At 32.4% G+C, this 14,458-nt stretch overlaps 1 protein-coding gene across 4 annotated transcripts in view; it reads right to left on the reverse strand.

The window, feature by feature from the left end:
- ZNF438 (zinc finger protein 438) overlaps positions 1-14,458 on the reverse strand; it is a 171,306-nt gene that overhangs the window by 130,165 nt on the left and 26,683 nt on the right. The window contains exons 2-3 of one of the 4 annotated variants that reach the window (XM_042945243.1): positions 3,493-3,549; positions 1,760-1,819 (exon numbers count right to left, since the gene is read on the reverse strand). The exons of 2 other annotated variants lie outside the window; for them this stretch is intronic. The gene's annotated coding sequence lies outside the window, so the exon portion shown is untranslated. The remainder of the gene's footprint in view (positions 1-1,759; positions 1,820-3,492; positions 3,550-14,458) is intronic. One more of the 4 variants, XM_042945244.1, reaches the window with a different exon arrangement.

Consider the following 14,458-nt stretch of genomic DNA (forward strand, 5'->3'; position numbering starts at 1 on the left):
ACTTCCTAGCCAAGATTTAGCAAAAGGATGTTACACAAAAAACAAGTAAAGATGTCATTCTAATAATACAAGATTGATAACACCAATTCTAAATAAATACCATCAAGCAAAACAGAAATCTTCAAGCCTAATAATTATTCTGCAATGATCACTCAGGCCTGGGTTTGTTGTTTTAAATGTCTACATCCTTCAAGTATAATATATTTCTATTTCCCTTTATTAAATTTAAGTTTAACTAAAATCATTAAAGTTGGCAACAGAAGCAGGAAACCATTTATAAGACCAGCATGGCTATTTTATCTTTATTAATGAAAAGTTATGTAATAGTTTCAGCAAACTACAGAGTTCCATTCTTGTAGTCTTTTAATATTTATAGAAATCTAAAAGAGCTATACTGCTAGAGTTCATTTTTGAAACTGAGAATTTCTATTATCTGACAGCAATAAATTATTTTAGCTCAATTACAGAAATGGCTATTTAAGAGTTCTGTTCATCTTTATTCATATTCCTTAACAATAGGTCAACTGTGTCTAGTACTTGACCTAGAAGCTTACATAGATGTAACTGAAGGGTCTCAACTCCAAACTGAGTCCCATCACTGGTCTTTTTGCCTCCAATAGTACATTAAAGAAAAGAGAAGAAAAAGAAAAGACAGTGCACTGGGAACCATTTGCAGGTCTTACCTCTGTTAATACAAAGTGCTATACTAAACTACCAAAGACCACAGAAGCACCTTAAAAGAATCAAAGAGCAAGTGTGTAATCAGGTATAAGGAAGTCACAAACACCATGCCAATATCCAAAAACTGAAATCCCACACCTCCTATAAACTGAAAAGTGAAACCGATGGTCACATATTTCCTTATATCTCTATTCACAGAATCTGGATTTTTAAAAGATAACTAATAATTTTGATTCCTCAAACTATTGCAGAGAAAAGTTACTTCCAAACTATAATTTTCAAATAAATAAACCTTGATTTTTTTCTGCTTTAAATGAATTTTTATTTTGGAATAATTTTAGATTTACAGGAAAGTTACAAAGATACAACAGATTTCCTGTATCTCCCTCACTCAATTTCCCCTAAAGCTGACATCTTACATAACCACGGTTTTGTCAAGACTAAGGAATTAGTGTGGATATATTGCTATTAATTAAGCTATAGGTTTTATTTGGATTTCACCTGTTTTTTCACTAATACCTTTTTTTTACAGTTCTAAGATCTAATCTAATAATAATTATTATATTTTTATATATTACATATCTTATTTTATTATATAATATATATTTTATTTATCTATATTATACTTCTATATATTTATATTTATATATTATATTATTTATATAGTAAATATTTTATAGTTACATATATATTTATATTATATATTTATATATTTTATATTTATATTTATGTTTATATGTATCATATATATTTTATTATATATTTATTTTATTTTATAATATATATATTTTTTATATTTTCAGCGCTTTAAGTATTTTCTAGTGCTTTAAGGTGCCAAGCTTATGTGTCTTATTAAATGTCTTCACTATAAATACTACAGAAAATAAACGTACAGGCTCCCTGGAAAATATGACTTATTGGGTATAAGAGAAATGTTATACTATGATTCATGTAAACATAATATTTCTACTAACATTTTACTGAGGAGAAAAAGAGATAAATCACTTTGTCAGGAACCTATGAGATCAAATTATTTAATGTTTCATAAATATCTTTTCAAAAAATGCTTGTCTCTTACCTATCTCCTAAGGCTCCAGTAAAGAGTCATAAGATATACAGTAAATCCTTTTAATTAATCCTGTAATAGAATATAAAGTATTATTATAAGCATATTCAAATAATCCATTTTTATCAAACATATGTAGAAACTGCCTTCCTTTCATTCTCAAATTTAATTTTTAATTACTGTATATTTTTATTAAGATATCACAATAACTAACTTAAGGGAGAATATAATTCACTAAATTTATTACACCTCTTTAGTTTAAAAATGAAAGCATGCAAAATTTAATAAAAGTTTTAAGACAAACAGAAAATGTACCAGAAAAAAAAAAAGAAATGCCAAATGAATAAAACTGACTAGGAAGAATGCTTCGCATTCTTTTCCATGTACATAATGCCGTGCAAATTACTAAACAGTCACAAACAAGTGAATCATATCGAGGACACAGACTTTTGATGGGAAAATGGTAATCCAGAGTTTGGAGTTAGGAGGTTTCTGAAAAAATACATGTCTGGTAAAGTGTCCGTGTGTGTCAGTTTGCCTGAGATGGTCCCAATTTATGCCTGTTGTTCACAGTGTCCCACTCAATGTATTATTTATCTTAGATTTTTTTAGTGCTTTTTTTTTTTTAATGGTAGCAGTATAATAAGCCTGGGTTTTCACTTTTAGGTTCTGCCATTATCTTGTGGAGCAGTATGAGATGCATGTGCAGAGAACCCAGCTGCCAATTAACATGTGGTTAAATCTGAAAGACTTTAAGCATAAAGGCATTTCTGGATGGGCTATAACTCATACCTCATTCTCAAAAACAATACCTAAGCCAGTTTCAGGGGGAAAAAAAAAAAAGCGCACTCAGGCAGGAATAGCTCGAGACAACTCCTTCAGCCTTGAATGGAGGTGGAAGAAATATTCAATACTGCTACCCCTGCTTATGACTAGTTCGAAGACCATATTAAGAAAAGCAGATGGAGATGTTTTACATATTACTCTATAAAGAATGACTTTTCATTTAGATCAAACGAATGCTCTTTAAACTTCTCCCTCTCAATTCTAATTACAATTTATCTTCTTTACACAAAGTTAAGTGACAGCTGTTATTTTGATGGCTCTATTAGCAGAAGAAATTCACACTTAAATGATGTCAGCTTTCTATCAGTGTCAGGAGATACATCAAATAGAAAACTCAGTTAATTCCCCCTTTTTTTTCTTACTGATTTAGAGAGTAATTCAATAAAACAATATGCATACAAATGTACTGTTAGGCTAATAACATACAGAAATTTTATATATTTGCAATAACAGCATAAAGGAAGCAAGTGAGAAGAAAGTTGTATTAGAGTAAGGATATAACACCAGATGGGAACTCAAATCCACAGAAATATAAGAGAATGAAAAATAGGCTGATATAGCTAACTCTATAAATACATATTTGTTCTCCTTTCTTCTCTCAGCTTCTTTAAAAGAGACATAGGATTATATAAAGTAAAAATTACAACAATATATTGTTGGGTTTCTATAGTATATACATAGAAGATGTATAATAATAGTAGGAAAAAGTGGAGAGAGAGAAAAATGGAGCTATACAGGAGAAATGTTTATTTTACTGAGTATAAGTAAAAATGAGAAGTAGATTCTTCTAAGTTGAAATGTATATTGTAAAACCTAGAGCAAACACTAAGAGAATAACTCCAGATGTATAATTTAAAAATGATTAAAAGACTCAAAATACCACACTGGAAGATATTCACTTATTTCAAAAGAATTCACTTAATTTGAAAGAATTCAAGAGAACAAAGGCATGAGACCTACAGAAAACAAAAAGCAAAATAGCAGATGTAAATCCAACCATATCAATAATATTAATTGTGAATGGATTAAACAACCTAGTCAAAAAGCAGAAATTATCAGATTGTATTTTTAAACATCCAATGACAGTTGACCCTTGAACAACATGGTTTGAACTGAACAAGTCCACTCAACATGTGGATTTTTTTTCAATAAATACACTATAGTACTGTAAAAATCTTCCTTATGATTTTCTTAACAACCAACATTTTCTTTTCTCTAGCTTACTTTATTGGAATATATACCAAATAATATACAACATATACAAAATATGTCTGTTATGTTACTGGTAAAGCTTTTTGGTCAACAATAGGTTAAGTTCTTTGGAGTCAAAAGTTTTATGTGCTGGATGCCTGGGTGGCTCAGTTGGTTACAGGTCCGACTCTTGATTTTAGCTCAGGTCATGGCCTCACCGTCCACAGGATCGAGTCCCGCATAGGGCTCTGTGCTGACAGCATGGAGTCTGCCTGGGTTTCTCTCTCTCTCTCTCTCTCTCTCTCTCTCTCTCTCTCAAAATAAATAATAAAAAATTATTTTAAAAAGTTTTATGTGAATTATCAACTGTGCAGAGAGTCAGCACCACAACCCCTGTGTCATTCAAGGGTAAAACTGCATATACAATATGCTGTCTACAGGAGACACATTTTATGTTCAATGATACAAATAGGTTGAAAGTAAATGGAAGAAAAAAGACACACTATGCAAAGAAGAACCATGAGAATCAGAAAAAATAAACTTTAAAACAACAACAAAAGAACTGAAGGAATAAACAATTCAAAAATGAAATTGGAAGATGTCATATCCCCTTTCAATATTAGATGGAACAACCAAGAAGAAAATACACAAGGAAATAAAAGCTTTGAAAAAAAACTATAGGTCAACTAGACCTAAAAGACATCTATATGATACTCCACCCAAGAATACAATACACATTTTCCTCAAGTGCACATGAAACATTCTCTAAGGTAGACTGTATTCAAGGCCATGTACCAGCCTCAATAATTTAAAGTGATTAAAATCATGCAGACTGTTCCATGACCACAATAGGATGCAATTAGAAATCAGTAACAGAAGGAAATTCTAGACAAATACGTGGAAATAAAACAATACACTGCTAAATAACCAATAAGTCAAAAAAATCATAAAGGAATTAGAAAACTCCCTGACATGAATGAAAACAAAACACAACATGCCAAAACCTATGGGATACAGCTAAAGAAAGCAGTGCTTAAAGTAAAATTTATCATTGTAAATACTTATGTTAAAAAAGAAGATCTCAAATGAATAACCTAAATTTCCATCTTAAGAACTGAGAAAAAGAAGAGTACACAGAAAAGCAAGCAGAAGTAAGGGAATAATAAAGATTCAAGTGCAAAAAAAAAAAAAAAATGCAATAAAGAATAGAAAAACAAAAAGAAAATCAATGCAAACAAAAGTTGTTTCTTTGAAAAGATCAACAAAATTGACAAACCTTTAGCTAGAGTGACTGAGAAAAAATAAAGGTACACACAAATTACCAGAATCAGGAATGAACAAAAGAACATTACTATTGCCTTCCAGAAATAAAAGTTATTATAAAGGAATATTATGAACAACTGTACATCAACCAATTGAGTACTTGGATGAAAAGAACAAATTCTTTTTTTTTTTTTTAATGTTTATTTTTGACAGACAGGAGAGACAGAGCATGAGCAGGGGAGGGGCAGAGAGAGAGACAGAGACACAGAATCTGAAGCAGGTTCCAGGCTCTGAGGTGTCAGCACCTCTCTCAGCACAGAGCCCGACGCGGGGCTTGAACTCATGAGCCGTGAGATCATGACCTGAGCAGAAGTTGGACGCCTAACCGACTGAGCCACCCAGGTGCCCCAAAAAGAACAAATTCTTAAAAAAACAACTACAACTGACAGAGAAAACATACAAACTCTGAATAGGCCTGTAACAAATACAGATTGAGTTAGTAATTAAAATACTTCCAACAAATGTAAGTACAGAACCAGAGGGCTTCACTGGTAATTCTACCAAACCTTTAAATGAGAATACCAATCTTTAAAGAAGTCTTCCAAAACAAACCAACCAAACATACATGAAGAGAGAACACTTCCACAAGGCCAGTATTACTTGATACCAAAACTAGACAAAGACATAAGAAAACTATAGACCAACATTCTTTATGAATATAGATGCAAAATCCTCAACAAAATACTAGCAAAGCAAATCCAGCAATATGTAAAAATGATTAAAACCACAACCAAGTAAGATTTACCCTAGGAATGCTAGGTTGGTTCAATACCCACTGACCAAGAAACCCAATCAATAATATATTAACTAAATTAACTAATACTACATTAATGAATTTTTTAAAAAATACATGATAATATCAATAAATACAAAAAGAGTATTTGCTAAAATCCAACACTCTCTTATCACAAAAAGCATTCAACAACCAGGAATAGAAAGGAACTTCCTCAACCAGACAAAAGACATCTACAAAAACTCACAGCCAACATCATACTTAATAATGAAAGACTGAATGTGTCCCTCCTAAAATTAGAAACAAGAGAATTGTGTCCTATTTCTTACCATTTCTACCTAACAGTTCACTGCAAGTTCTAACCAATACGATTAAGCAAGAAAAAAACAAAAACAAACAAACAAAAAAAGATCCAGATTGGAAAGAAGTATAACTATCTCTATTCGTAGATGACAGAGTTTTGTGTGAAGAAAATCCTAAGGAATCTACTTTAAAAAAAGTTTTTAGAATAACCATGCTCAGCAAGGTTGCAGGATATAAGAATATACCAAAAAATTCTTTTTTTTCTATACAACAACAATAACCAATCCAAAATTGAAATGATAAACTTAAGAAAGCAATTCCATTGAGAAGGAAGATTAAAATAGAGAAAATTTTAATTGAGAAGATTAAAACACTTTAGAATGTATTTAAGAAAAATAGTATACGACTTGCACAGTGGAAACTACAAAATACTGTTAAAAGAAATTAAAGACAACTTAAATGGAAAAACATGCCATGTTGATGAACTGTTAAGACTCAATATTGTTAGGATGTCAATACTCCCATATTGGTCTACATATTTGGCATAATTCCCATTACAATCCAAGATGTCTTTTCTCCAAAAATTGACAAACTTTTACTAAAACTCATATGGATATGCAAGGGACCTAGAAGAGCCAAACAATCTTAAAAAAGAAAAAGAAAGTTGGAAGACTCACATAACCCGATTTCAAAACTTACTATATAGTTACAGTAATCAACACAGCATGGTACTGGCATAGACATTTCTCCCAAGAAGATTTACAAACATCTAATAAACATATGAGAAGATGCTCAACATCATTAACCACTGGGGAAATGCAAGTGAAAATCACAATACATTTTTAATCAATTTGATATTCAATGAGACACGACTTCATGCCTATAATCAACAATAGAAATAACAAGTACTGATGAAGATGTGGAGAAATTAGAATCCTCTCCATTGCTGGTGGAAATGAAAAATGGTACAGTCAATTAGGAAAACATTTTGGCGGTTCCTCAAAAGTCTAAAAGATAGAGTACCATTTGACCCTGCAATTCCCACTACTAAGTAAGTACTCAAGGGAAATGAAAATGTACACCCACACAAAAACTTGAACATAAATATCATAGCAGCATTAATCATAATAGCCAACAAGTGGAAACAACCCAAATGTCTATCAACTGATGAATGGATAAACAAAATGTGGCATATCCATTCAATGGAATAGTATCCAACAATAAAAATTAAATTATTAATAATAATTTAATATTAATTAAAATATTAATATATGTTACAACATGAATGAACCTCAACACACTATACTAAGTGAAAGACCACATACAGTAAGATTCAACTTACATGAAAAACCAGAATAAGCAAATGTATAGACTGAAAGTAGATTATGGTTGTCAGGCTGGGTTGATTGGAAGAATAGGGATAGGCAGTGACTGCCAACAGGTATAGTCTTCTTTTAGGGGGTGATGGAAATGCCTTAAACCTAGATTGTAGCAATGGTTGTACAATACTGTGACTACACTAAAACCACCTAATTGTATACTTTAAATGGGTTAATTTAATGACATGGAAATTGTATCGCAATTAAAATGTTCTTATTTTAGTTGAAACCAAACTATAGTGTCTAAGGAAGCTAATTAACTCCACAAATAATTTTTTAAAAACTTAAGTGATTATTATGAATATTCAGATAATGATCACTTAAGAGAGAAGAGAGGATTGTGATTGACACAGGACACATGGAAGAGTTTTAAGGATGATGGACAAAGTTCTATTTCCTGACCTGGGTGTTATCAGCATTGCAATAATTCAGTAAACCATGTATTTTATAATATGTTTCTTATAGCATATGTTTTATTTTATAATAAAAACACATTTTTAAGGGTCATATTTGGATTTTTTAAAATATAATTTATTGTCAAATTGGCTTCCATACAACACCCACTGCTCATCCCAACAAGTGCCCACCTCAATGCCCATCACCCATTTCCCCCTCTTCCCTACCCCCCATCAACCCAGTTTGTTCTCTGTATTTAAGAGTCTTTTATGGTTTGCCTCCCTCCCTTTCTGTTTGTAACTATTTTTTCCCCCTTCCCTCCCCCATGGCCTTAAGTTTCTCAAGATCCACATATGAGTGAAAACATATGATATCTGTCTTTCTCTGACTTGTTTCACTTAGCATAATACTTTCCAGTTCCATCCACATTGCTGCAGGATTTCATTTTTTTCTCATTGCGGATTTTTAAAAAATAGGAATTTGAGATTATATCCTAATCATCTGACTAAACTATTTGCTAAGACAATAATGAAAATATCCTCTATCTGTATACATTTATTGAGCATTTGAAATGTGGCTAGCATGACTGAGGAACTGAATTAAAAAAAAAGTTTTTATTGAAGTATAATTGACATACATGTTATATTAGTTTCAGGCATACAATAGTGATTGTCAAATGTATGCATTATACAGTGTTCCCCATGCCTAAGTGTAGTTATCATCTGTCACTGTACATTATTACAATGTTATTGACTACATTCTCTATGCTGTGCTTTTCATCCTTACGACATTTATTTTATAAATGTAATTTTATACTTTTTAATCCCTTTAGCCTATTTTATCCATTCCCCTCTGGCAACCACCAGTTTTGTTCCCTGTATTTACGAGTCTGTTTCTGGGTTTCTGCTTGTCTGTTTTGTTTTTTAGATTCCACATGTAAGTGAAATGATAGGGTATTGGTCTTTGACTTATTTCACTTAACATAGTACTACCTCTAAGTCTATCCATATTGTTACAAGTGGCAAGATCTATCATTCATTTTTATGGATCAGTAATATTCCATTGTGTATACACTACCTCTTCTTTAACCATTCATATACTGGTTTTCCATATCTTGGCTATTATAAATAATGTTGCAATAAACATAGGGGTGCACATATCTTTTCAAATTAGTGTTTTCGTTGTCTTTGGGTAAATACCTAGTAGTGGAATTACTGGATAGTATTTCTATTTTTAGTTTTTTTAGGAACCTCCATAATGTTTTCCACAGTGGTTGTACCAATCTACATTCCCACCAAAAGTGCACAAGAGCTCCCCTTTCTCCACATCCTCGCCAACTCTTATTATTTCTTGTCTTTTTGATACTAGCCATTCTGACGGGTGTGAGGCGATACTTCATTGTGGTTCTGATTTGCATTTTCCTAATGATTACTGATGCTGAACATCTTTTCATGTGTCTGTTGACCATCTGTATGTCTTCTCTGGGAAAATGTCTATTCAGGTCCTCTGCCCATTTTTAATCAGATTATTTGGGGGATTTCTGCATTGAATTATCTAAGTTCTTTATATATTTTGGATATTAACCTCTTAGAAATATCGTTTGCAAATATCTTCTCCCATTCAGTAGGCTGCCTTTTCATTTTCTTGATAGTTTTCTTTGCTGTACAAAAGCTTTTTTGGTGTAATCTTATTTAGTCTTTTTTTTTTTTTTTTTTTTTTTTTTTTTTTTGCTTTTGTTTCCCTTGCCTCAGGCAACACACCCATAAATATGTTGTGAAGGCCATGAAGTCCAAGAGATTACTGCCTATGCTTCCTATGCTTTCCTTTAGGACTTTTATGGTTTCAGTTCTCACATTTAAATCATTAATCATTTTGAGTTTATCTTTGTGTATTGTTTAAGAGTGGTCCTGTTTCATTCTTTTACATGTAGCTATCCAGTTTTACCAATACCATTTGTTGAAGAGATTGTTTTTTCCCCATTGCATATTCTTGCCTCTTTTGTCATAGATTAATTGACCATATAAGCTTGGTTTCTTTCTAGGCTTTCTATCCTGTTCCATTGTGTGTGTGTGTGTGTGTGTGTGTGTGTGTGTGTGTGTGTGTGTGAGATACTGTTTTGGTTACTACAGCTTTGTAGTATATCTTGAAATCTAGGATCTTGGTATCTCTAGCTTTGTGCTTTCTCAAGATTTTTTTTGGCTATTTAAGGTCTTTTGCAGTTCTATACAAATTTTGGGATTTTTTTTTTGGTAATTATATAGTTTATTGATGTGTTCACTGTCTTACCTCATCCATTATGGTATAATTTCCCTGAAGGCAAGAAGTAAATCTGTTTTAATCACTATTATATACCCCCACCACCACACTAATGTATTCCTTAGCACTTACAAAATCTCAAAGAATCATTAAAAATATCAGTAGTACATAACTAAGAAAAAAATTGTAATTATATGAGCTGGAAATTTTATAATTGTTCTAGTTCTGTGAAAAATATAGTTGGTATTTTGAAAGGAAGTGCATTGAGTCTGTAGATTGTTTTGGGTACTATGGACATTTTAACAATATCAATTCTACCCATGAGTATGGTATATCTTTCCATTTGTTTGAGTCATCTTCAATTTCTTTTTTCAACATCTTATAGTTTTCAGAATATAGGTCTTTCACCTCTTATGTTAAATTTATTCCTACGTATTTTTTTGGCACAACTGTAAATGGGATTTTCTTAATATCTTTTTCTGCTAGTTTGGTATTAGTGTATAGAAATGCAACAGATTTCTATATATTAATTTGTATCATGCAACTTTACTGAATTCATTTATCAGTTCTAATAGTTTTTTGGGGTTTTCTATATATGAGTATCATGTCACTCTTACGTAGTGAAGTTTTATTTCTTCCTTACCAATCTGGATGCCTTTTATTTTTTTTTCTTGTCTGACTGCTGCAGCTACGACTTCCAGTCTATGTTGAATAAAAGTGGTAACAGAAGACATCCTTGTCTTATTCCTGATCTTACAGGAAAAGCTTTTAGTTTTTGCAACTGAGATAATGTTAGCTGTGGGTGCGGGTTTGTCATATATGATCTTTATCATGGTGAAGTATGTTTCCTCTAAACCCACTTTGTGAAGACTTTTATCATGAATGGATGTTGAATGTTGTCAAATGCTTTTTCTATATCTATTGAGATGGTCATGTGGTTTTTACCCTTCCTCTTGTTAATGTGATGAACCATGTTGACTGACTTGCAGATAATGAACTCTCCTTGTACCCCTAGAATAAATTCCATGTGATCGCTGTGAATGATTCTTTTAATATATTGTTGAACTTAGTTTGCTAATATTTTGTTGAGGATTTTTGCAACTATGTTCATCAGGTATTACTGGCCTATAGTTTTCTTTTTTTGTAGCATCTTTGTCTGGTTTTGGTACCAGGGTAATGCTGTCCTCATAAAATTAATTCGGAAGTTTTCCTTCTTCTATTCTTGAAATAGCTTGGGAAGAATCAGTATTAACTCTTGTTAAATGTTTGGTAGAACTCAACTGTGAATCTACCTGGTCCTGGACTCTTGTTTGTTGGTAGATTTTTTACTACCAATTCAATTTAATAACTAGTAATCAGTCTGTTCAATTTTTCTATTTTTTTCCTGATTCAGTTTTGGAAGATCATATGCTTCTAGGAAGTCACCCGTTTCTTCTGTTATCCAACTTGTTGGCATAAAATTCTTCATAGTAGTCTATTATAATCCTTTATATTCCATGATGTCATGACCTTCATACAGTGTCAGTTGTTATTTTTCCTCCTGCATTTCTTATTTGAGTCCTTTCTTTTTTTCTTGACAAGTTTGGCTAAAGGTTTATCAATTTTATTTATCTTTTCAAAGAACCACTCTTGGTTTCATGGGTCTTTTCTATTTTTTTAGCCTCTATTTCATTTATTTCTGTTCTGATCCTTATTATCGCCCTCTTCTACTAACTTTGGGTTTGTTTGTTCTTTTTTCAAAGCCCTTAGGTGTAAGGTTAGATTGCTTATTTGAGATTTTTCTTATTTCTTGATCTATAACTGTATCACTACAAACTTTCCTCTCAGAACTGCTTTTAGTGCATCCCAAAGATTTTGAACTGCTATGCTTCCATCTTCATTTGTCCATATGTATTATTTCATTTTGTCTTTGATTCTTCGTTGACCCACTGTTGTGTAGTAGCATGCTGTTTAGCCTCCATGTGTTTGTGTGATTTTCCAGTTTCCTTCTTGTAATCAATTTCTAGTTCTACACTGCTGTGATTGAAAAAAATATGCTTGATATGCTTTCAGTCTTCTTAAACTTGAGACTTATTCTGTGGCCTAACAAATGATCTATCCCGGAGAATGTTCCGTGTACACTTGAATGTGTATCCTGGCATTTTGGGATGGGATGTTCTGGATATATATGTTAAGTTCATCTGGTCTAATATGCCACTCAAAGTCACTGTTTCTATCCTATGTCTATACTGTCCAATTATTGAGCACCTGAAATGTGGCTAGCATGATTAAGGAATTGAATTGTTAATTTAATTCTAACTAGTTTAAATTCAAATATAAATAATCATATGTGGCTGATGGCTACCACATGGACAATGCAAGCTTAGAGCATACAACTACTATGAAATTTCTGGCAGATATATATTTTCAAAAATAGTGGATAAATAAGCTAACCTTTAAAACATTGAAAATAAAATCTATGTATAACAGAGATGGCAGCTTTATAATAACCATCACTTTTTAAAATCTGCATAGAATTCTAAACAAGCAATGAAATAGGGAGTATATATATATATATATATATATATATATATATATACACACACACACACACACCCTCCTTCACACATACACACATATATAATATATATATATCACATATATACACATGCATATATGTGTAGATATATATATCAGAAAATTTTGCAATCAGTTGTGCTTATCCTACTTGGCAGAGTTCTTAATAAGCCCAAAAACTTAACAGCAGTCCTATTTCCAGATTTCACCCTAACTCTCCAGGAAATAAAAAAGGTAACCTAATTTGAACATCACTCATGTGGTGTCTACAACCTATCACCAACCCCTATAAATTCTCTAAGAACCATAAATTCCACCCAGCATCCTGAACAAATCCAACTATATATAAAGTCTAAGGTGTTTCTGTCACCCTCCTGTTTGTTTCTGAGTCCTAAGTTTTTCAGATTTGATTTTATGACCAGTTTCTATCAGTAAAAATGATCCTTAATATTCATTTGACAAACTTTCTTATTATGTTAGGTGCTATATTAGGAAACAGATGAAAAGTACAATCTTTGTCCTCATAGAAATTATAGCCTAGAGGGAGCAAGTACCCAATAAACCTGCAGAACTGAATAGTGTTTCAGTACTAAATGAGTACCATTTATATACCTCTATGGTTGTACAGAAAGGAACGCCTAATCTCCAGGAATAGAAAAGGAAAGGGACCAGGGAAGTGAGGCAATAGCAGAGGCATCCTTGGGCTAAGTCTTGGAAGATAAGCAAGACCTACCAAAGCAGCAAAGGGGGAAGGAGAAATGTTTCAGGCAAAGAGAAAACATGCAAAGGCTCAAAAGCCCAAGAGAAGAATTAAGTCAAGCTCAATACTGAAGTACAGTAAAGAAGAGGGGAGAAAAAGCAAACACTAGACAGGTGGGCAGACATAATCCTGAAGCTCTTTGCTTGCATGGTGCGGAGTCTGGATTTTATCTGGAAGGTTTAACAGCCCAAAGAATTCTGAGCTCAGGAATAATATGATCAGACTTGCATTAAAAAAAAAAAAAAACCACTCTGCAACAGTATGAAGTATAAATAAGAGAAAATATGCGATTGGATATATGACAAGCACTTTAGAGATCATTCCAGTGGCATAAGTGAAAAGAAATGAGTGTTCAAACTAATGCAGAGACAACAGGGATGGAGACAAAAATGATGTACTTGAAGGACATTTAGAGTAGGACACATGAATTGACTATATATGGGGGTAAGGAAGAATAAAAAACCAGGATGAGTTCCAGATTTCTTACTTGACAAAAAAAGACGCTGGTATTCATCAATAAAACAGAGAATACAGGAAGAACAAGAAGGGCAGGTTTGAGAGGTAATTTTGAGTTTTGAAACTCGGGAAAAAGGTAGTAGTTAGTAAAATCAATAATATCAAAAGTAAGCTCAAATGTACAAGCCCCAGCTCAGACTTACTGAATTAGAAACTCTAGAGATGGAGCCCAGTCAACTATGTTTTTAATCACCCTCTACATGATTCTGGCGTGTGCTAACCCTACAGAACCAATGGTCTTGCCAAACACTACCGGTAATACGGGTGAAGAATCAGGCAATCAGGTGGGCACTGATGATGACAGAAGGGAAAGGAAAGGTTAAAGCAGAATCCAGATTACAGTAAATTTAAGGACTACACTGTAGGAAGAGAAATGGAGACAGCACATGTAGATTCTTTCAATATAGCTTTAAAAGAATGAGAAGAGACACAGGTGATTTAAAAAAGGATGA

The sequence above is a fragment of the Panthera leo genome, chromosome B4, assembly GCF_018350215.1.
Source record: "Panthera leo isolate Ple1 chromosome B4, P.leo_Ple1_pat1.1, whole genome shotgun sequence".
Classification (NCBI taxonomy): Eukaryota; Metazoa; Chordata; class Mammalia; order Carnivora; family Felidae; genus Panthera; species Panthera leo.